Source organism: Phyllobates terribilis, unplaced genomic scaffold (genome assembly GCF_046119375.1).
Source record: "Phyllobates terribilis strain yellow unplaced genomic scaffold, ASM4611937v1 Scaffold_3__8_contigs__length_932513732, whole genome shotgun sequence".
Taxonomy (NCBI): Eukaryota; Metazoa; Chordata; class Amphibia; order Anura; family Dendrobatidae; genus Phyllobates; species Phyllobates terribilis.
Genome location: NW_027362763.1, coordinates 174,953,842 through 174,977,273, shown reverse-complemented (window position 1 = coordinate 174,977,273; position 23,432 = coordinate 174,953,842).

The following is a 23,432-nucleotide window of genomic DNA, read 5'->3' as shown; positions in this document are numbered from 1 at the left end:
GCAGTGACCGTGTGCTATTGCGTTCATGGAGGATGTGGAGACCGATGAATAGGCTAGTGTGGCACCCCTGTGGGTTCAGTCGCCACAGAGGTACTACATCTCACCCAGAGGTGTGGTATCTCACTCTCAGGTAAGGATGTAGTACTGCCCAGGACCCTAACACCTGCATCCAACACTACACTACTCCAGACCAGCAGGAGGGGCAAGCCCTGCTAGCCCTGTCCCTGGCTGGAGTGGAGGGAACTAAAGTAGGGGGAACCATGTAGTGGGTGAGGGTGGAGGAAGAAGTTCAGGGGAGCTCAGTAAGAAATGATATAAAAGAGAGGGTGGAACATTCTAGTCGGGTCTTCAGTGAGAGGAAGAGTTGGGAGCAGAAGCTCTGCAGGAGCTCTGCTCAGGGGAAGCGCGGGCCTGAGTGAGAAGGCCCAGGAGAAGGAGAGAAGGAGCAGAGACGGGAGCAGAGAGAAGGCTCCAGGAGTGAAGAAGGGATCCCAGGGGTATGGGCAGTGCTGGAGGCCACCCGTACGCCCAAGTCTACCAGGCGGTGGAGGGATCAGGTCGCAGAGGGGACCGGCCCCTAACTAGTGAGAATTACAATATTCAACTAGGTAACCGGAGGGTGCAGCATTTCAGGTGCTGCAGCCACAAGCCACATCTATCTCACCAAGAAGGTGGCCATGGAGGACCCAGGGGACAGAGAAGACGTCGCCCGACAAGGTCTGCGGTCACTGGATTGGGACACTAGGTGTGAGGTGCAGGGAGACGGCCAGAAGGAACACAAAGAAGGGGGTCCCGTTATGTACTCCGGAGGTACCTGAGGGTTGGCTGAGCCCCTTCCCGGTGAACGCAGCACGACGTGGGAAGTTATGATCTGCAGTTGTAACCAGGAGCAAAGTAAGAACTATGAGTAAATCCGGAAGACTGCACCCTGCTGTCTCTGTCAATTATTACTGCTGCGCCATCACCCCCTGCACTACACTGCACCACGAGTGCTACTTCCATAACAGCAACATCTACACTGCCCTGGAGCTAAGCTCTATCTGTGGAGAGCTGAACCAACTCTGCTGCATTCACAACAGCTCCAGAGGTCCTGCTCCGCAGCGGCGGCTCCCTTTAGCCGCATACCATAGGTGGTATCACGAACATTATATAAAAACTATAAATCCCCTGTAAATAACCCCATTTTACTGACCACCCTAGGTCACGGATCGGGTCACCGCCACTGTGACTTCTCCCCTAGCAACGACCGGCCAGGCACCGAGTACCCCAGGGCCCAGGGGGCGCGTCACTAGAGCAGATTAAGATTAACATTTAGGAGGGAACAAGGGAGAGTTTGGTTAGTGAGTTGAGGCGATAGGCTTGTCTAAACAGATGTGTTTTTAAAGCATGTTTAAAAACATGGAGGCTAAATATAAGTTGCATCATTTGGGGTAGTTCATTCCAGAAAATTGGTGTGGCACGAAAGAAGTTTTGGAGACGGAATGGTGAGGTTTGGATCAAGGAGGATGTTAGTCTTAGATCAGTTGCAGAATGGAGAGCACGGGAGGGGTGATAGACAGAAATGAGGGATGAGATATAGGGCAGTGCAGAACTATGGAGAGCTTTGTGGGTGAGAGAGATGAGTTTGTATTGTATTCTGAAGTGAATGGGTAACTGTTACGCTCGCAAGCTTTGCCCTGGGAAGATGGGGTACTCGGAGCTGTGTCCGACGTTGAGAACGGGGATGCAGTCGTGGCCTGGACCCGTTCCGTGCCCAGGGCCGTCACATTAAAAATTATGTTGAGTCTTTCCGGGTTGAGTGGTAATTGTCGACTACGCCACCTGTGGTGTCTGGTGATGCGCCACCAGCGCCGCTACAGTCCGCTGAGGCCCGATGTCATGGCGGCTAAAGTTCTCGCTGCTCCCCACAGGTGGAGCGCAGCCTCAGGGCAGGCATGGCAGGATGAAGGGGGGGTAATAGTGCGGGAGTAGGGAAGCGGCGTCGCACGGTATGGCGCGTAATGAACAGTCCGGAGGCCATAGGGATGAATTTCCAAGGCTTTACTCACAGTTCTCATAAGCAGCGCAAGGCTTCTCCCTGCTCCTCGCGGAGTCCTGCAGCCACCAGGGACGGGGGTTCGACTACCTCCGAGGAAGTCCAGTGTTTGGTACCGTCCCTACACCAGAGTGTTCCTGCACTACAGACTTTACCCTTTCCCGTCTGTGCGTGTGTAGATAGGCCGGGTCTCCCTCTGAGCTCCTCTCAGGTGTATGGCTCGGGTGGCAATTCCTCTCTATCCGAGGCCCGGCGGGATCCTCAGGGCCTAACCGAGCTTTCCCGTCCTGGACTTGGAGTATGAGGTCTGGTGTCTTGGGCCGGTACCCCTCTTGCAGCCGGAATCCCTCTGAATAGATCAGGTAGGCGAGGACAGGTGGCGTGCTCCGCTCCGTCTGCATCCTCCCCGGGACCCATTTGCTATGGAGCCACACTCTAAAGCTCCCGGGCCTTCTTGATCCTTGTCCTTGGCCGGGTTGAGACATTCCTTGTCTGCAACCTTCCTCTCGTCCCATAGATCGTTGTACGAGGGCTTTGTCCCATACCGGTGCAGGCCCACACAGGATCTGCGCTCCCGGAGGGAAGTCACTTTACACACAGCATTTTGACAGCACAGTACGACGACTTGACAGGACAGGTCCACACAGAACCAAAAGGACCAGCAAAAGACCGAAAGACCAACGAAGAACCAAGATCGAAGATGGCACTCTATTAAATATGAAATTAGAAGTGTCACTGACTAACTGTTCCTCCACCCACACCCACTAACTGGTTCCTACCACTTTGTGTTCCCCAGTCTCCCTGTAACCAGGGGAGCAGCACCTAGTGCATACTAGCTCCCTCTGGTGGAAATGTGGTGTTGGATGCAAAAGGCTAGGTAACTACCATCGCACCAGACTTACCTCAGAGGAGGAACACCACACTCCATTAAAGAAGTGCAGCATTCCTGTGGCGGTCGAACCCTCAGGGGCGCCACATTCCCCCCTGGTAAAACACAGCACGTCCGCGGGCTGCAAAGGAATAGCAGCCAGAAAAAAAATATTTTTTATATAAACAAGTAGAACTATCATCCCTTTATGGGAGGCACATTTCTTGCAACGTTACATAACAGTTATAAAAGTACAAAAAGTGCAAGAGTATAAAATTATAAAAACACAGATATAAATGTGCAAAATTATAAATTAAGACAAGAGACTTTTTGATCAAGGCAGCGGACTGCTTAAAGGTGATGACGGTCAGTTCAGTAGCAAGAGGGACCTGCCCTAAACCCTCTACCTGGGCCCTGGGTTGGCTGCAGGGCATGAAGATCTGGAGCTGGACCCCCACACAAGCCACTCCAGACAGGTTTTGCTTCTGAGGTCTGAGGTAGAAAGTAGGCACGGTTTTGTATAAAACCAATTGGGAGCACCTAAATAGATGCATAACTATTTACAATGCAGTCCGCCGCCTGCCATAGTCCGCAGGGACCAAAGTCTCTATAAATGAAGGAACACAGAAAATAGCAGCAAATTTTCAAACATAAAACAACAGCAACAGCAGCCGGGGGGCTGCTTTAGACTTGGGGCTCACGTGTAGGGAAGGGCTCATTCCTCCCGACAGAGGCTAGCCGGTCACCTGAGGTTGAGGGCGTGGTGGCGTCACTCCCAGACACTTTGCGGACATCCAGGGCGTACCACCCACGCTCCCCCTGGTGGCGAGTGAAAGTCACAGTATCGCCCGGGAAGAGGTTCCGGCCGGGGTGTCCCTTCTTAAGGCGCGGCTCGACGTCCCGCCGGCTGACGAACACATCGTCCTGGAACATGGGACACCGGATAAACCCCCACCCTGCCTCATGGTGAAAACGCACAACCTGGCCTTCATACCGGGGACTAGGACGGGTGGCCTCCTCCAGTCGCGCCCGAGTCTTTGTAGCCTTGGTCCTCACCTCGAGGCGCTCGCAGCGTTGCTCCCGCTGACATTGCTCCCGTGCCAGTTGGAAGATCTGGTCGCTGCACCATTGGCTCCTCCTGCGCGCTTCAGATCTGGTCTCCCGCGGGAAGCCCATAAGGTCGCCCCCCTGGTTTTCCCAGGCCCACTCCTTGGCCTCAGGCCAGGTTACCGCCGGTGCAGGTAGCGGGGTTAGGACGGGTTGCTGCAAGTCCTCTACCGATGCGGAATAGTCCGGGTTGGAGCCGGTAGCCTCCTCCGCAGCTCCAGGCACCTTCGTTACTGAGCTCTCGTGACAGCGTAAGTCCCTACCAACAGCTGCCGGTTGCAGCTCAGGAGCTAGTGCTTGCTCCCATGTGACTGCGTAGGGGACTATGTACTCCGCCATGAGGTCCAGGATCGTCTCTGATGGCTCCGCAGCCGGGGCAGGGGTTGCACTCTCACCTGCCGCTAGGTCACCCTCGACTTCGACCTCCGGGCCGACTGCTTCTGGAACCTCCTCTCCTCGACGGCGGTCTCGGGTCCGCTGCAGCATCTCTGCTTTCCACGCAGCCGTCGCCGCCTCCTGGGCCTCCTTCTGCCTCCTTGCAAGTCCCGTAGCTTCCGAGTGGAGAAACTCAATATCTCCCGGTGTTAATACGCCACCACTTCGCTCTCTGCCGGGTGAAGGGCCTGGACCGGGTTCAGTGGTCACGTGGTCTCTCTCCCCAGAGGCATCCATGACTGCCTCCGTTGACTGCCAAGCTCCGACTGACATGGCCACACCTTGTTGCTTTCCTTCTTCTTCCTCTTTCGGGGCGGTTCCTGGGCGGCATGCTGACAGGCCCGCCTTCGTTCAGCCCATCCTGTTCGACGGGCATTACCCCGCGGACAGTCTCTGATGGAAGGGGCAGTCCACATTTTTGGCGTCAAGCGGGAGCCCAGCCCACGATGGGAGGTGTACAAAGACAGTCTTTTCACAGCATTATGGTGCCTGTTCTTCTTGGACGGGCACCATTTTTAGTGCAAAACAACAGTCCAAAGTGTAAGGCGCACAGTACCCGATAGCAATGGGCACTTTTCTCCGTTGCTGTGGGCATGATATCCTGCCGACTACGCCAGTGATGTGACGCTCGCAAGCCCTGCCCTGGGAAGATGGGGTACTCGGAGCCGGGTCCGACATTGAGAACGGGGATGCAGTCGTGGCCTGGACCCGTTCCGTGCCCAGGGCCGTCACATTAAAAATGATGATAGGGCTTTCTGGGTTGAGTGGTAATTGTCGACTACGCCACCTGTGGTTTCTGGTGATGCGCCACCAGCGCCACTACAGTCCGCTGAGGCCCGATGTCATGGCCGCTAAAGTTCTCGCTGCTCCCCACAGGCGGAGCGCGGCCTCAGGGCAGGCAAGGAAGGATGAAGGGGGGGTAGTAGTGCGGGAGTAGGGACGCGGCGTCGCACGGTATGGCGCGTAATGAACAGTCCGGAGGCCATAGGGATGAATTTCCAAGGCTTTACTCACAGTTCACATAAGCAGCCCAAGGCTTCTCCCTGCTCCTCGCGGAGTCCTGCGGCCACCAGGGACGGGGGTTCGACTACCTCCGAGGAAGTCCAGTGTTTGGTAGCGACCCAACACCAGAGTGTTCCTGCACTACAGACTTTACCCTTTCCCGTCTGTGCGTGTGTAGATAGGCCGGGTCTCCCTCTGAGCTCCTCTCAGGTGTATGGCTCGGGTGGCAATTCCTCTCCATCCCAGGCCCGGCGGGATCCTCAGGGCCTAACCGAGCTTTCCCGTCCTGGACTTAGAGTACGAGTTCGGGTGTCGGGGGCCGGTACCCTTCTTGCAGCCGGAATCCCTCTGAATATATCAGGTAGGCTAGGACAGGTGGCGTGCTCCGATCCGTCTGCATCCTCCAAGGGACCCATTTGCTAGGGAGCCACACTCTAAATCTCCCGGGCCTTCTTGATCCTGGTCCTTGGCCGGGTTGAGACATTCCTTGTCTGCAACCTTCCTCTCGTCCCATAGATCGGGGTACGAGGGCTGTGTCCCATACCGGTGCAGGCCCACACAGGATCTGCGCTCCCGGAGGGAAGTCACTTTACACACAGAATTTTGAAAGCACAGTACGACCACTTGACAGGACAGGTCAACACAGAACCAAAAGGACCAGCAAGAGACCGAAAGACCAACGAAGAACCAAGATCGAAGATGGCACTCTATTAAATATGAAATTAGAAGTGTCACTGACTAACTGTTCCTCCACCCACACCCACTAACTGGTTGCTACCACTTTGTGTTCCCCAGTCTCCCTGTAATCAGGGGAGCAGCACCTAGTGCATACTAGCTCCCTGTGGTGGAAATGTGGTGTTGGATGCAAAAGGCTAGGTAACTACCATCGCACCGGACTTACCTCAGAGGAGGAATACCACACTCCATTAAAGAAGTGCAGCATTCCTGTGGCGGTCGAACCCTCAGAGGCGCCACATAACCATTGCAATGACTGGCACAGAGTAGAGGCGTCAGTGAAGCGGCTTGAAAGATATTCGATCCTGGCTGCTCCATTCAGGATGTATTGGAGAGGAGAGTTTGTTTAAAGGGAGACCAATTAGAAGAGAGTTGCAGTAGTGGATAAGAGTAATAGTAAGATTGCAGTAGTGCAGTATTGCGGTAGGTGAGAAAAGGTTGGATTCTAGAGATGTTTTTAAGGTGTAAGTGACATGAGCAAGTGAGTGATTGTACATGAGGAATAAAGGTAAGTTATGTGTCAAATATTACTCCAAGACCACCTAAGGAAATTGTAAAGTCAGTTATAGTAGATTAGTACAGGCAGGAAAGACAAGTAGTTCAGTTTTGGAGAGATTCAATTTCAGGCCCTTGTTGAAGAATTATTAAAAAAATTCCCATCTGACAATGCTGGCGGCAGAGATCACAGTTCATTGGACAACCAAAGAGTAGAGGCAAGGGAGACACAAACCAGATGTGGCAGATGCAGGGGAACACTGTCATAGATTTGGGAGTTTTCACAGACCCTCCCAGCGCACAGGCCATAATACGCGGGGTACTCTGGCAAGGAGGGAAAAGTGTTTGAAGATGCAGAAGGACTATCTTGGTGACTGTACCAGCGTCCTTCATGATTCCTCTGTGTCTTACAACTGTTGGGTATCCAAGCAGCACACATGGCAAAAACTGTCTCTCTACATCTTGGAGGTCCTGTCTGCTAGCATTTTGTCAGAGATGGTTTTTAGTGCCACCGGGGGCATTATAACTGATATAACCGATAGGCACATCCGGCTGTCAACGGAAAATGCTGACAGGCTGACTTATCAAAATGAACAACGGCTGGATTGGGTCAGACTTCTCAATACCACCAGATGAGAGCATAAACATAAACTCAAATCCAGTGTTTATTTTTGGGGGGTCTATTCCCATGCTCCCCTTCACACCCAAACATGGGTATACGCTTTAGGATTTATTCTATTTTATGTCACCCTTCTCCTTCTCCTCATCCTCCACCACCATATTACCAGGGTGACCATCATGCAACGCCCACATAATTGTTTTAAGGGTGTTTATGATGCACGTAAGAACTATTTTTAGAGGCCTACCTCTAACTTCATATATATTATGCACTGCTCAAGAAATAAAGGGAACACTTAAACAACAGAATATAACTCCAAGTGAATCAAACTTCTGTGTAATCAAACTGTCCACTTAGGAAGCAGCACTGATTGACAATCAATTTCACATGCTGTTGTGCAAATGGAATAGACAATAGATGGAAATTATTGTCAATTATCAAGACACACTCAATAGAGGAGTGGTTCTGCAGGTGGGGACCACAGACCACATCTCAGTACCAATGCTTTCTGGCTGATGTTTTGGTCACTTTTGAATGTTGGTTGTGCTTTCACACTCGTGGTAGCATGAGACGGACTCTACAACCCACAGAAGTTGCTTAGAAAGTGCACTTCATCCAGGATGGCACATCAATGCGAGCAGACTGTACAGGAGTTGGCGGATGCTTTAGTCCAAGTCTGGGAGGAGATCCCACAGGAGACCATCCGCAACCTCATCAGGAGCATGCCCAGGCATTGTAGGGAGGTCATACAGACACATGGAGGCCACACACAATACTGAGCCTCATTTTGACTTGTTTTAAGGACATTAAAGTTGGATCAGCCTGTAGTGTGTTTTTCCACTTTAATTTTGGGGGTGACTCCAAATCCAGACCTCCATTGGTTAATAAATTTGATTTTCATTGATTTTTGTGTGATTTTGCTGTTAGCACATTAAACTTTGTACAGAACAAAGTATTTAATGAGAATATTTCATTCATTCAGATCTAGGATGTGTTATTTGAGTTTTCCCTTTATTTTTTTGAGCAGTGTATATGTATACCCCCCAGGGATGAATGTTTTTCAGCCCATGCACGTATTTGTATAACCCTGATTGCTGTCTTCTCTTGGTTCTCAAACAATAATGTTTGTTACTATGCTAATTGCATATTATATTAAAGCCAACTAGATGTTTATTCACAAGACTCCCCTGCAATACCAACTGTGTAAATTGATTAACCACTTCGCACCAGAGCCTGTTTTTGCCTTCGTGACCGGGCCAATTTTTTCAATTCTGACCACTGCCAGTTTATGAAGTAATTACTCTGGAATGCTTCAACGTATTCCCCTGATTCTGAGAATGTTTTTTCGTGACATATTGTACTTCATGATAGTGGTAAAATTTCTTCGATATAACTTGTGTTTATTTGTGAAAAAATCAGAAATTTGGCGAAAATTTTGAAAATTTTGCAATTTTCAAACTTTGAATTTTCATGCCCTTAAATCAGAGAGATATGTCACACAAAATAGTTAATAAATAACATTTCCCACATGTCTACTTTACATCAGCACAATTTTGGAACCAAAATTTTTTTTGTTAGGGAGCTATAAGGGTTAAAAGTTGACCAGCGATTTCTCATTTTTCCAACAAAATTTACAAAAACATTTTTTTAGGGACCACATCATATTTGAAGTCACTTTGAGGGGTCTTTATGACAGAAAATACCCAAAATTGACACCATTCTAAAAACTGCACCCCTCAAGGTGCTCAAAACCACATTCAAGAACTTTATTAACCCTTCAGGTGCTTCACAGGAATTTTTGGAATGTGGAAGAAAAAAATTAACATTTAACTTTTTTCACAAAAATGTTACTTTAGACCCAATTTTTTTTATTTTCACAGGGGTAACATGAAAAAATGGACCCCAAATTTTTTTGTGCAATTTCTCTTGAGCGTGCTGATACCCGATATGTGAGGGAAAACCACTGTTTGGGCGCACGGCAGGGTTCGGAAGGGAAGGAGCGCCATTAGACTTTTGAATGTAAAATTTGTCTGAATAATTAGCAGACACTATGTTGCGTTTGGAGAGCTCCTGATGTGCCTAAACAGTGGAAACCGCCCACAAATGACACCATTTTGGAAACTAGACCCCTTAGGGAACTTATCTAGATGTGTGGTGAGCACCTTGAACCCCAAGGTGCTTCACAGAAGTTTATAATATTGAGCTGTAAAAATAAAATTTTCACATTTTTCCCACAAAACCGTTTTTCATCCCTTAATTTTGCATTATCATAAGGGTAATAGGATAAATTGCACCATGAAATTTGTTATGCAATTTCTCCTGAACACGCTGATACCCCATATGTGGAGGCAAATTACTGTTTGGGCACATGGCAGGGTTTGAAAGGGAAGGAGCGCCATTTGACTTTTTGAATGTAAAATTTGTTTGAATAATTAGCGGACGCCATGTCACATTTGGGGAGCCCCTAATGTGCCTAAACAGTGGAAACCCCCCACAAGTGCCACCATTTTGGAAACTAGACCCCTTAGGGAACTTATCTAGATGTGTGGTGAGCACCTTGCACCCCCAGCTGCTTCACAGAAGTTTATAATATTGAGCCGTAAAAATAAAATTTTCACATTTTTCCCTCAAAAAATGTTTTTCATTCCCTAATTTTGTATTATCATAAGGGTAACAGGATAAATTGCACCATGAAATTTGTTGTGCAATTTCTCCTGAACACGCCGATACCCCATATGTGGAGGCAAATTACTGTTTGGGCACATGGCAGGGTTTGAAAGGGAAGGAGCGCCATTTGACTTTTTGAATGTAAAATTTGTTTGAATAATTAGCGGACGCCATGTCACATTTGGGGAGCCCCTAATGTGCCTAAACAGTGGTAACCCCCCACAAGTGCCACCATTTTGGAAACTGTACCCCTTAGGGAACTTATCTAGATGTGTGGTGAGCACCTTGCACCCCGAGCTGCTTCACAGAAGTTTATTATATTGAGCCGTAAAAATAAAATTTTCACATTTTTCCCATAAAAAATTATTATTTTGCATTATCATAAGGGTAACAGGATAAATTGCACCATGAAATTTGTTGTACAATTTCTCCTGAGTACGCCGATACCCCATATGTGGGGGAAAACCACTGCTTTGGTGTACAGCAGGGTTCGGAAGAGAAAGAAGCGCTATGTTGGCTGGGATAGGTAGCAGACACCATGTCACATTTGAAGAGTCGCTGACATGCCAAAACAGCAGAAACCCCCACAAGTGACCCCATTTTGTAAACTACACCTCTCAAGGAATTCATCTAGGGAAGTAGTGAGCATTTTTTAATTTTTAAATTTATACCATTGGGCAGTGAAAAAAGCAAAATTATATTTTTACCACAAAAAAATGTTTTACCCTCAGATTTTACATTTTCACACAGGGCAATGGGTAAAAATGGTGCCGAAATGTGTCACACAATTTCTTCTAAAAGTGTCAATACCCCATATGTGGCTGTATCGTACCACTTAGCCATACGGTGAGATTTGAGGGGGAAGGAGTGCTATTTGACAATTGGAGAACAAATTATTGTAGAATAGGCATTTGGATTTGGGACCACAAAATTTTCTGAATTTCTTTTGGGGGGCAAGGACCATTTTGCTTTTCCAGAGCCTTTCTGCTACCAGTAACTTGGAAGTCCCTTATATTTTTAACAGATGATGGACCTGAGTGGGGACTAGCTTTTTTTGAGGACTGAGTTGAAGCTTTTTTTGGGAACATTTTACGTAACATTTATCCGGCGCTCTAGGCTGAGCACTTACATCGAGGTTTCCATCTAAATTTCCAAGTGATGTAATTCAGATGAAACCCCTGCAGGATCCATTCACTATAATGAGGCTGCAGAGTTACTCTGGACTCCGTCTGGCCTCTGTTTAGTGGTGTCCTTTTTTTCAGAAGTGCACAAAACTGTGGCCAACCGCACTTTTATGCACGCCTAAAACAAATGACACCGTGGATCCCAGGCTAGACGGCATCCACAGTGGCCTATATCTGCCTCATTACAGGGAATCTTCCATCATGGGTTCTGGCTGAATCACGTATTTCAGAGATTTACACGGAAACTCTGGTGTAAGTGCTCAGCGCAGAGCACAGGATAAATGTGAGCAGAGCCTTACTGGGATCTTTGGGAGACATAATAAACAAATCAGTAGTAGGTGAATAATATTTGTTTTATTTATTTTTTATGCCGTTCCTAGTGTGATATAACTGATTAGATTACTTTATTCTTCGGGTCGGTGCGATTACAGAGATACCAGATTTATATCGGGTTTTTATGACTGACAGCTGTCACACACTAAAATACGCTTTTTTTGCAAAATCTAGTTTTTGCATCACCATATTTTGAGAGCGATAATTTTTCCATATTTCGGCCGATAGAGTCATCTGACGGCTTGTTTTTTGCGGGACGAGTTGACATTTTTATTGGAACCATTTTAGGGTACGTGATATTTTTTGATCGCTTTCTATTCCGTTTTTTGGGAGGTAAAGTTAACAAAAACAAACACTTCAGGAATTGTTTTTTGAGTTTTTTTTTATGCCGTTCTGCATGTGGTAAAAGTGATCAGGCAGCGTTATTCTTCGGGTCAGTACGTTTACAGCGATACTACACTTACTGTATTTTTTTTATGTTTTGGCGCTTTTACACAATAAAACAATTTTATAGAAAAAAAAATATTTTTTTTGCATTGCTTTATTCTGAGCGCTATAACTTTTTTATTTTTCGGCTGATGGAGCTGTATGGCGGCTTTTTTTGCGGAACAAGATGAAGTTTTCAGTGGTACCATTTTTATTTCTATTCTGCTTTTTGATCGCATTTTTTTCCACTTTTTGTTTGGCGATATGATGAAAAAGCATATTTTTTTGCTCCGTTTTTTATTTATTTTTATTACGGTGTGCACAGAAGGAGTTAATTAGTGTGACAGTTTTATAGCTCGGGTTGTTTTGGACGCGGCGATACCAAATATGTGTACTTTTTTTGGTTTTGTAATAATATACGGATTTATTGGTTTAATATTTTATTTATTTATTTTTATTTATTTTGTGATTTGTTTTTAATAGTTCAAAAACTTTTTTTTTACTTTTTTTTACATTTTTACTTAGTCCCTGTATGGGACATTAATTTTTATTTTTCTGATCACTGATCTCATGTAATGTAATAGACATATATTACATTACATGAGATCTTCACTGACTGTTTCAGTCAGTCTCCTGTCTGGCATCAGCTACATACAGGCTGAAGCCAGACAGGAAGGACACCATATATGGCAGAGCTGGAGGTGGTCATTTGACCTCCAGCTGCCATAGCAACCCCAGGTCCTCAAACGAAACGGAGGTCTTCGGAGGTAAGTAAGACGACCCCCTCTCTTCCTGCTGTCTCCTATATGCCGCGATCACTATAGATCGCAGCATATAGAAGACAGCAAAGGGTTAACATCACTGGGACCTGATCTAATCAGGTCCCGATGATGTACCCTGTCAGAGCTAACGCTCTGCACCGGAATCGCAGTGCTTGCAGGACCCTGGGGGTCCTGAGCACTGCGAGACCACCCACCGTTTTTAAACATCGGCGCTGCACAGAGCCCAGGCAGCGCGGACATTTATCTACAGTGGGCGGTCGGGAACCGGTTAAAGACTCAAAAAATGAGACCTGAACCCTGTAGAATAATATTCTCCCTAATCCTTGACCTGTGGATCTGTACTTCAAAGGACAATTGAACTATTTAAGGAACATATGCCTCTGTAGCCATTGCCCAATTCTGTAGCCATTAAATTCAAGGTGTAAAGATCTTTGTGTGTTAAAGCACTTAGAAGTATGAGTTGATGTTGGACGGGCTGCCATTGCTTATGGAACAAGCTGCATTAGAGGACTTCCTTGGAGAAATGACAGCCAGAGTAGATACGGTTTTTCTCCTATGTCAGTCGTTTCACTGACCTAAAGAATATGGCTGTGATGAAATATAACACTCACCAAGAAGCAACGCTGGCTAAGAAAAGTCTGTGTGAAGGTTCCCGGACACTCTATGGCTGCTTTTTTACTGTGGACTGGCTCCAGCAATCTATAAGACTAAAGATCTGCCATCTGTCACCTTGGTAAAGCCTGATTCTGTTCTCCTTCTGATATCTAACAAACACGTCATGCTGAAGAAATTTGCACCTACTGCCACTCAGTGTCTTCAGCTCCTTTGTGAGAAACTAATGTTTGGGCAGCCAGTCTACCAAATAAAATTCCTGAGATATGGAAATTATGGATGGCTTCCCTTCTGGTACTGGGTGCTAATACCAAACCATGGCATGCCATTCACTGGATATTCCTGGCTGGATGGAAACAAGCTAATTCCCACAGAAAAGTAACAGCAAGCTAAGCAGATGGTGGCCTCTATCATCATGAAGGAGTTTACTCGTTGTCTAGGAGTCCGACCACCACTGCTGTCTATCTTGTGAACATGGGCGTGTTGAAGCTTGCAAGAATTTAGAGTGTTTCATTGGTGAGTCTGTTTTTTATACTAAAGATCCTGCTGTATTTTTATAGTTTTTTTTTCTTTTTACGCCTCTTCATATGTGTATTGGAGTGCATCCTAATTTTTCGCAGCCCTTGAAATTGCTGCATACACAATAACTGTATAGGAGACCCACTCCTTAATAATGGGAAGGATAATTCAAATATATTCTATATTCTAGAATATTACCTGTCTTATCTGAAATACATTTATGGGTGAGGTATCGCAGTATGGATAGCGTATTACACAAATCCAAGCAGCAATTATTGCCTTATACTGAGTGCTGCTGGTGCTGCATAAAAAAATACAAATCTATTCTATTCCCTATCGATACCGCTGTCAGATGCATTTACATTAGGGACAGGTGCTGTTAGGTGGTATCACCAGCTCGAGATGAGTAATTATTCTGGTCGCATAAATCTCTTCCACAGTCCATACCTTTTTTTATTATTTATTTGGCCTTATATACAAGTCATGAGCCTGCAAAAAATGTTTCTTAACATTTCTTCCAGGAAAATCCATTTTAGCTTTGTTTTTGTATGTTTTATTGTCAGTCCGTAAAAATGGTGTAATACTCTAACATTATTCACAGATATGCCATTGGTCAGTGACCAAGTGTAAATATGTGGCACCCCTGGGGTCTGGTTGCCACAGTAATAGAAATATTACATCTGAGAGCAAGTGGGAGGTTTCTCTGGTCAGGAGTCCTAAGCATGCAAAACTTCCTGCCCAGACCTGGGAGGGGAGGAATCTGCCCTTATAAACTGGGTCTGGGGCGGGATTAGTCAGAGGAGTCAGAGCCTGGAGACAGTTCCAGACACAGGGAGAGTTACAGCAGGAGCTCTCTAGGAGCAGTAGCTGAAGACCAGGGGCTGGAGCTGAGCAGAGCTTGCCCTGGCAGAAGAAAGCAAGTACCAGACACCAGAGTCCGAGGCTGTGGGGACTGATATCCACCCAGCAGCAGAAACCAGCCGGCAGGGGATTCCAGGTCCTCTGGCCATAGAAGCCCGGAGGCTCAGTCACAAGGAAGGGACCAGCACTGCCATCCAGGAGCGGAGGCTAACAGAAGGCCCCAAGTCACCAGCCATACGGGTGAGCACCACACGGTATACTCAGGGACGTGGGCTACTTCTACCCGCTTACATCAAGGTAGCCAGAAAGAGTGCAGATAGACGGGGAGGCCTACAACTCCACCTGGCCAGGGGAACTCCTGTTTGCTCGCAGACTGACCAGGCTCCTTATGTTAGCCAGTACTCCCGGGAAGGTCTGCCTTTATATCACCAGTAAAGACCCTGAAATGCACTGCAAAGACTCTGAGTCGTTCCTGCTTCATCGCCGCACCAGCACTACTAGTGCTGGGACTCCCGTGCACTATCACCCTCACCATCAACTACACTGCCCTGGGGCTCCACTCTTCCCGTGGGGAGTCACACTACCTCAGCTGCACACACCATCAGCCCCAGCGGTCTGCCTTGCAGCGGCGGTCCGCGCTGACGGCAATCCACGGGTGGCGTAGTCAGACAATTAACCTAAAACCCCCACAAAATACCGCCATCGGCCTGACCACCCTGAGCCACGGGACCGGGTCACCGCCACAGATTCTACAATCCCCAGAGACCCGGCACCGGGTATCCCACACACGTCCACGCTAGGCCCAGGGGGCGAGTCAGCTTTGGCGTAGTCGGCAGGATTTCGTGCCCGCAACCACCGGGTACTGCGCGCCTTCAAAAGACTGTCATACCTGCCGTGGTGAAGGTCCCCGCCATCCGGAGCCGTTTCCCGCCATCTTCAAAAGTTTCCCGCCATCTTCAAAAGTTTCCCGCCATCCGCAGTCGTTTTCCCGCCATCGGACGCCATCTTCGGGACGCTGCGCGGGAAGAAGAGGAGCGTGGACGCCGAAAGCGCGCGAGACCCGAAGCTCCGCCTCATGCATCGACGCTGCGCAAGGTCCTGGAAGGGAGAGAGAGCGACCCTGATGTCACCAGAGCGCGACGCAAGGTCCTCCACCCTGACGATCGTCTGCGGAGCTGCGGCCTACGGAGAAGAAACCACAGAAGGTAGGCCACACTTAACTAGGGGGGAGAAAGATGACGGACACGGAGGGACCCTCTACCACCAGCACGGCCGCTGCCGCAGTAATGCCATTTACAATGCCCTATATCCCCGGAGCGGCCTGGCTACCCCAGTACTCAGGGGAGTCGCATACCCTAAGCGACTTTAAAGAGAGACTGTACAGCCAGTTTAAGGTATACCCCCTGACAGAAGGACAAAAAGTGAGCATATTGGTAGGCCAGCTAACCGGGGCAGCCCAACGTGAAGTAAAGTCCTGGTCAGTCCGGGACAAGGAGACTATAAAATAAATCTTAACCCATCTGAGAGACACTTTTGATAACCGTACCTCAGAAGAGATCAAAATGAAATTCTATGGGTGCAAGCAGCGGGCCCAAGACATTATAAGAGACTATGCTTTGAATTTGCAAGAGGCCCTGGGAGCCATTAAACAGGCAGACCCTGACAGTGTGCGGAATGCAGATGAACTGTTAACTGAGCAATTCATTGAGGGTCTGCTGTCCAACGCCCACCGAACCCAGTTACCTGCAATGGCCTTGCAGAACCCTGGTTTAGACTTTGCAAAGTTCAAAGACAGGGCCATCCGGGTGCTCCGAGAACCGGCACCGGGTAGCGCTGTAACCCACCGGCGTCTTGCTATTACCTATCACCAGGAGGCGGCGCCCTTGTCTACAGAGTCTGTAGGAGCTGTTGTGCAGGCTTTGGATAACAACCCGGCTACAGACCTGCACCATCAGGTCCAAGAGTTAACCAAAAGCGTAGCCGCGCTAACCAGAACTGTGCAGTCTTTACAGGTTTCCCCTCCAGGGAAGATCCAGCTGGCATCCGGACCGGAGGACATCCCGTGGCGCCGACAGAGGAGGATCCCAACATCCAGAGGAAGACCCAGCGACAGATACAACGAGGACGGACACAACCTGGGGTAGAGGGCCAACCCCCAGGCATAAGATCATCAGGCCGATCGAACTGGCATGATAAATACGTAGGGGAACGTCCGGTCTTGCCTGTGGTACTGGATGGCATTCCTATGAGTGCCCTACTGGACATTGGGTCACAAGTGACTACCATCCCGTACGTGCTCTTTAAGCGGTACTGGAATGACTCGGACATAACCCGCTACCCAGATGACGACCTGAGTATCATCGCCAGCAATGGTCAGTCCGTGCCGCAGGTGGGATTCAAGGAGGTGACCATTAAGGTCGGTAAAGTTGAACTGGCGGCACAAGGACTGATTATTGTGGACATAGACCATCATGAGAGCCACCCTAGAATAACCTTGGGAACTAACGTGATTGAAAATTGTCTTGCAGAGGTGATTCTCATTTTACAGCAGGTTGCCAAGAACGCCAGTTCCAGCCAGCAGCGTGTGCTCCAAAAAGAGATCCGGGCACTGATGAAGCGGCAAAAAGTGGAACTATCTGGTGGTGAGATAGGTAGCGTGAGAATGTGTGACCCGTTCCCTATTGCCATGCCCCCGAAAAGTGAGATGATGATCTGGTGCCGGACAGCTATTGGTCTAAGAGGTAGAGACTACCAAGCAATGGTAGAACCCGTCTACTCAGACAGTAGGCCCACCATTTTGACAGCACGGGGGGTGGTCGATGTACGCCATGGGAGGGTGCCCGTCTGCATCATAAATATCGGGGAGAGAGAAGTATACCTGCCCCGGTATGCCACGCTAGCCAAATTGTTCACCATAAACCAAAATTCTGTAAGGGCCGTGGAACCCTTGCCTCTATCTCAACAAGAGGAAGGTAACGGCTCTAAGAAACAAATGGAGGACTGGTGTCAGCAACTGCATTTGGGTACTGACTCCACTCCCTCACACCAAAAACAGGGAGTCTACCGGGTGGTTCAGGAGTACGAGAGGGTCTTTAGTAAACACCCGCCAGACTTCGGGCGAGTAAAGGGGGTAGAACATCACATCCCCACAGGAGACCATCCGCCCATAAAGGAAAGATACCGACCTGTACCCCCTGCACACTATCAGCATGCAAAAGGGATGTTGCGGGACATGAAGGAGGCTGGGGTAATCAGGGACAGCTGTAGCCCCTGGGCAGCTCCACTAGTTCTAGTGAAAAAGAAGGACAACACAATGAGAATGTGTGTAGACTACAGAAAGGTCAACCGTATCACACACAAAGATGCGTACCCGTTACCTAGGATAGAAGAATCTTTAGCTGCATTAAAATCTGCTAACTTCTTCTCCACTTTGGATCTTACTAGCGGGTACTGGCAGGTTCCTGTAGCAGAGGCAGACAAGTAGAAGACGGCATTCACCACCCCGATGGGCCTCAGCGAATTCAACTGTATGCCGTTCGGGCTCTGCAACGCACCAGGAACCTTCCAACGGTTGATGGAATGCTGTCTGGGACACCGGAATTTTGAGACGGTCCTGTTATACCTGGATGATGTCATTGTCTATTCCAAAACCTACGAGGACCATCTGAAACACCTGGCAGAAGTGTTTGACACCCTGGCAAGCTACGGCCTCAAGGTGAAACCCTCCAAGTGTCACCTGCTGAAACCAAAGGTGCAGTACATGGGACACGTGGTGAGTGCTGACGGAGTGGCTCCCGACCCCAATAAGATCACCGTGATTAAAGACTGGCCAAGACCCTCCAGCATAAAGGAAGTGCGGCTGTTTCTCGGGTTGGTAGGCTACTACCGAAGATTCATTCCCGGTTACACCAAAATGGCAGCGCCTATGCAGAACCTCCTGATAGGCCAATCCAGGAAGGCCAAAAACCAGAAGCTGCCCTTCAGATGGGAAAAGCTGGAAGAGGAGTCCTTCCGCCAGCTGAAGATGGCCCTCACGGGGGATGAAATCCTGGCGTACCCTGACTACAGCCAGCCCTTTATCCTCCACACGGACGCGAGCAACATCGGGCTAGGAGCCGTACTGTCTCAGATCCAGCAGGGGAAAGAACGGGTAATCGCTTACGCCAGTCGAAAACTACGGCCCACAGAGAGAAACCCTGAGAATTATAGCTCATTCAAGCTAGAGTTCCTGGCAGTGGTGTGGGCAGTGACCGAACGTTTCAAGCATTACCTTACCTCTTCCAAGTTCACCGTGTACACGGATAACAACCCGTTGACACACCTGGACACTGCAAGACTTGGTGCCCTGGAGCAGAGATGGATGGCTCGCCTGTCCAACTATGAATTCACCATCAAATACCGGGTAGGACGCTCAAATGCCAACGCGGATGCCCTGTCCAGAATGCCAAACTTACCGGACATAGGGGAAGATCCAGAAGAACTGGAAGAAGTCGAACTCCCTGCGTTCCACCGTCATGGGATTACCCTGTATTCCCACCGTGTAAGGGACAGGCGCTGTGCCATGTTCAATCCCTTACCCCACTACAGCTGGGCGGAGAAACAAGACAGTGATCCCGCAGTCCGTCTGGCGAAGGAAATGCTGACACAGGCTGATGCCCGTCTTGACCCAGACGCTCCGGAGGAGACCAAGCAACTGTGGAAGGAGAAAAGCAGACTGTTTCTTTACAAGGAGAAGCTGTGCCGGAGAATGGTCATCTCTAGAACACATGAGCTGACCTGGCAGGTAGTGGTCCCAAGACGAGACGCGGCTATGGTTCTGGAGGCGTACCACGACGGAGCAGGACACTTCGGATGGAAAAAGCTGGAGTTCTTGTTGCGTGAACGGTTCTACTGAGTAGGCATGAGAGGAGCCATCGAGAGGTGGTGCAGAGACTGTGGCCCGTGCAACCTAAGAAGAAAGGACCATGCCAGCCAGAAGAGTCCCCTGCAGCCCATCATCACCAGGCAGCCACTGGAACTGGTAGCCCTGGACCATGTGAAACTGGCTCCAAGCAAATCTGGGTACGTCTACGCCCTCACCATCGTAGATCACTACTCCCGGTTTCTAGTGGTGGTCCCTGTCAAGGACTTAACGGCCCAAACAGCAGCCAGGGCCTTCCAGCTGCACTTCTGCCGTCCACACGGGTACCCGGAGCAAGTGCTGACAGACCAAGGACCAGCCTTCGAAGCGGAGGTCTTCCAGGAGTTCTGCAATCTGTATGGCTGCAGGAAGATAAGAACAATGCCCTATCACCCTCAGACCAACGGACTATGTGAGAAAATGAACCAGGTGGTGATAGACTTGCTAAAAATGTTGCCCCTCGAGGAACGCAGTCTGTGGCCTGAAAAACTGCCTGATTTGGTGGACTTGTACAATCACATCCCCGTGGGCTCCACCAACTGTACCCCGGCTTACCTAATGAGAGCAAGACCTGGAAAGCTGCCTATTGACCTGGATATGGGAGTCCTGACACCTGAGGACACCTCGCCAGAGGCAGACTGGAATACAGAACGGCAGCAGCAGTATCGGAAAGTACAGGAAAGCGTCGAGCGAAGTCTGTCTCAAGCAAGAGAAAGGCAAGAGAAGGCTTATAACCAGTATGCTCCCGCTGTTCCCCTGGTACCTGGAGAGCAGGTCTTGAATAGAGATGAGCGGTGTTCGACTAGAACTGTTCGCCAATCTCAAATTCGAGCTGTTTTGGGCGGTGATCGAGTTGTTCGACGAACCCGAACGATTTGCAAAAAATTTGGCTGTTCGAGGTTATGTTCGATAACTGTTCGTGCACCAAAAGCGTGTCCTGCATGTCTGGCGCTATTTAGAGCACCAATCATGCAGGGATTGTCTGCCACTCACTGTAATGCCACAGCCATGGTGGTTGTGGCATTACAGTGATTGCCCAAATCGATGGGAACAGTGCTCACAGTGAAACATGAAAAGCCGGCAATTCAGAAGCGGCATACACCGGTACCCGACAATTTAGAACAGAAAGAATAGAGAATCACACATAGATTAGATAGATAGAAACATGTCAGTCACATATATATGAAGTAAAGTGACAGTGTTGATTACTGTACTTGTCATTTTGTGTAAAGGATTTATTAAAAAAAATAATAGTGTTTTCATGCACCGTCTCTTTAAAAAGCCGGCCGGCATTTCAGCAGTGGTACCCGACAATTTAGAATAGAAGGAATAGAGAATCACACATAGATTAGATAGATAGAAACATGTCAGTCACATATTTATGAAGTACAGTGACAGTGTTGCTTACTGTACTTGTCATTTAGTGTAAAGGATTTGTTAAAAAAAATAATAGTGTTTTCATGCACCGTCTCTTTAAAAAAGCCGGCCGGCATTTCAGCAGCGGCACCCGACAATTTAGAATAGAAGGAATAGAGAATCACACATAGATTAGATAGATAGAAACATGTCAGTCACATATAGAATAAGTACAGTGACAGTGTTGATTACTGTACTTGTCATTTAGTGTTAAAATAAAGGATTTATTTAAAAAAAAATTGGCGTGGGGTTCCCCATAATTTTAGTCTCTAGCGGAGGTTAAGCAGACGGCTGGGGCAGATGTTTGAAGCCTGGGAAGGGGGTAATACCCACGGAGCTTCCCAGGCTACTAATATCAGCCCCCAGCTGAATACCTAGCCTTTACTAGCTACTAAAATGGGGGACCCCCCAAAAAATGCCGTGGTGTTCCCACCATTTTTAATAGCTAGCAAAGGCTAGTCAGACAGCTGGGGGCTGATATTAATAGCCCAGGAAGGGTGCCATGAATATTGGCCCCCTCCCAGGCTTGAAACACCAGCCGTCAGCCGCCTCAGAAATGGCACTTAGCCTCGCTCTTCCCACTGCCCTGTAGCGGTGGCAGTGGGGTAATAGGGCTGGGGTTGATGTCAGCTTATATTGCCAGCTGACATCAAGCCCAGGTTAGTAATGGAGAGGCATCTATAAGACACCCCCATTACTAACCCCATAGTCAAAGTTAAAAAAAAACACAAACACCAAGAATAAAGTCCTTTAATTGAAATAAAGACACAATTCTTTATTGTTCTAAATTAAACCATACTTACCATCACGCCCATTCCAGCTGAAGCCAAAGATCTCCTGCAATAAAAGTAAAATAATAAAGCAACATCATCCTTACCTTTCCATGGTTCCCACGACGGCTTCAGCTCTGCTAAATTCACATGACAGGCTGGATCGCAGCAGAACGCTGCCATCCAGCTTGCCATGCCGCACACACTGAGAAGCACAGGCATGCTTGCGCTCCTCAGTGTCTTGCTGTGACGGCATAAAGATGAGCCGAGGTCATGTCCAATGAACTCGGCTCACCTCAGGCACATCACTGACAGTGTGGGAAAATTCTCCTGCACTCAGCGCTTCAGCGTGAGAATTCTCCCACGCTGTCAGTGACGTGCATGAGGTGAGCTGAGATCATTGGACTTGAACTCAGCTCATGCACGTCACTGACAGCGTGGGAAAATTCTCACGCTGAAGCGCTGAGTGCAGGAGAATTTTCCCACGCTGTCAGTGACGTGCATGAAGTGAGTTGAGTTCATTGGACATGAGCTCACCTCATGCACGTCACTGATAGCGTGGGAGAATTCTCACGCTGAAGCGCTGAGTGCAGGAGAAATTTCCCACGCTGTCAGTGACGTGCATGAGGTGAGCTGAGTTCATTGGACATGAACTCGGCTCATCTGGATGCCGTCACAGCGAGACACTGAGGAGCGCAAGCAAGCCTGCGCTTCTCAGTGTCTGCGGGATGACAGGCTGGATGGCAGCTTTCTGCTGCGATCCAGCCTGTCATCTCGATGTAGCAGAGCTGAAGCTGTCCTGGGAATCACGGTGCATGAAAACACTAATATTTTTTTTAATAAATCCTTTACACTAAATGACAAGTACAGTAACCAACATTGTCACTGTACTTCTTATATATGTGACTGACATGTTTCTATCTATCTAATCTATGTGTGATGCTCTATTCCTTCTTGTCTAAATTGTCGGGTACCGGTGTATGCCGCTGCTGAATTGCCGGCTGGCTTTTTTAAAGAGAGCGTCTTCTGAGCAGTTTGTCAGCTTTTGGACACCTTTGAAGGTGTGTTCTATGTGTTTCTATGTGTTTTTGTTTGCCTTCCATTGGTTTTAACGGTGTTCGACGGTGTTCTAAGGTGTTCGACGAACAGTTCGACGAACAGTTCCTCGAACATCCCGGTGTTCGACGAACCGAACCCGAACACTATGGGGGTGGCTCAACACTAGTCTTGAAGAGAAAGAGGTGGCTCCACAAGTTGGACGACCAGTGGGAGAAGGACCCGTACACCATACTGCCTTCAAGTCATGATAATCCAAAAGTCTGTATAATCAGTAAGGATGGAGGAGAGAACACAGCCATTGTCTCCAGAGACCACCTGAAGAAGTGTCCCGAGCAGCTGCAAAGCCCTGAAGAAGATCAAGAAAACCCTCAACCCGCAGAGGAAAGGGAAGAAATGATCAGTACCGTACTCGGAGACTTTCCCCGGTCCTGGACTCAGATCAACAACGCAGTCGTGGTACCCATCCTCACCTTTCTCCAGCCAGCCCCTCAAGGACCTACAGAAGAACAGGTAGTGTCAGAAGAGCAGCCGGCCCAGGAGGCAGAAGAATCCATACCAGCAGCCCAGGAGAATCAACCCTCTGCTAGTAGTGAGCCTGCCATGCCCC